Raw genomic sequence first — 202 nt, forward strand, 5'->3', positions numbered from 1 at the left:
GGGAGGCCGGCAGGGGTGGGGCTGGGCTGGCCTCTGGCCTCTGGCCTCGACTACTTGGTCACTGGACTCCTATGGCCCAGCGCCTTAGCGAGGGGTCCTCATTGTGGGGACGGGCAGGTGGGAGCCACACCACTGGGCAGGCACTCCCTGCGCAGCTCCTTGCCTGAGGCCGGGCACACACCACACCCAGCCACTGGCCCTG

General features: G+C 69.8%; 1 protein-coding gene across 1 annotated transcript in view; it reads right to left on the bottom strand.

The window, feature by feature from the left end:
- The window catches only part of ATP10A (ATPase phospholipid transporting 10A (putative)), a gene marked incomplete at its 5' end in the record, with an annotated part of 64,263 nt that overhangs the window by 7,538 nt on the left and 56,523 nt on the right, over positions 1-202 (bottom strand). The gene's annotated exons all lie outside the window — the stretch shown is intronic.

This window comes from Tupaia chinensis, unplaced genomic scaffold (genome assembly GCF_000334495.1).
Source record: "Tupaia chinensis unplaced genomic scaffold, TupChi_1.0 Scaffold144682_1, whole genome shotgun sequence".
Taxonomy (NCBI): Eukaryota; Metazoa; Chordata; class Mammalia; order Scandentia; family Tupaiidae; genus Tupaia; species Tupaia belangeri.